We start from the raw sequence: 853 nt of genomic DNA on the forward strand, positions 1-853 counted from the left end.
TGGTTGATCTTGCACCAGCTGACAAAGTCCCTGATGACTGTCCTGTATTCCAGTTCATTTCCCTCCGAAACACACCCAACAATTGCTGTGTCGTCAGAGAACTTCTGGACGTGACAGTGTGTGGTGTTGTGTGTGAAGTCCGAGGTGTACAGGGTGAAGAGAAAAGGGGAGAGCACCGTACCCTGGGGCGCACCTGTACTGCAGAGCACCACATCAGACACACAGTGACGAAGCCTCACATACTGTGGTCTGTTGGTGAGGTAGTCTATCATCCATGCAGCCAGGTAATGGTCCACTCCTACACTTTCCAACTTCACTCTGAGCAGTGGCGGCAGGATCGTGTTGAAAGCACTAGAAAAGTCAAAAAAACATGACCCTCACAGTGCTCCCACTGTCCTCCAGGTGTAGCAGTGATCTATGCAGTAGGTAGATCACTGCATCGTCCACCCCAACACTAGGCCGGTAAGCAAACTGCAGGGGTCCAGCTGTGTGCTCACCAGTGTCTCAGTGTCACGTGACTCAGGATGATCCTCTCCAAAGTCTTCATCAGGTGAGAGGTCAAGACAACAGGCCTGAAATGGTTAGGCTCCTTGGGGTGCTGGGTTTTAGGTACCGGGACCACACAGGAGGTCTTCCACGGGGCCGGTACTTTCTCCAGGCTCAGGCTCAGATTAAACAAGTGCATGAGCACACCACAGAGCTGATCTGCACAGTCTTTCAGTAATCTGGGGCCGATGCCATCCGGGCCTGGGGCCTTCCTTGTCTTGATCTTCTTAAGTTGACACTTTACCTGATCAACTGTTATGGAGAAGGGGGTGGAAGATGACTGAGGTGAGGATATGGGGGTGGTGGG

The 853-nt window shown here is 52.4% G+C and overlaps 1 pseudogene; it reads left to right on the plus strand.

The window, feature by feature from the left end:
* The window catches only part of LOC111663382 (olfactory receptor 52K1-like), a 36,698-nt pseudogene that overhangs the window by 21,808 nt on the left and 14,037 nt on the right, over window positions 1-853 (plus strand).

Source organism: Seriola lalandi, unplaced genomic scaffold (genome assembly GCF_002814215.2).
Source record: "Seriola lalandi dorsalis isolate HSWRI2012SDOR001 ecotype SW California unplaced genomic scaffold, Sedor1 jcf7180002054575, whole genome shotgun sequence".
Classification (NCBI taxonomy): Eukaryota; Metazoa; Chordata; class Actinopteri; order Carangiformes; family Carangidae; genus Seriola; species Seriola lalandi.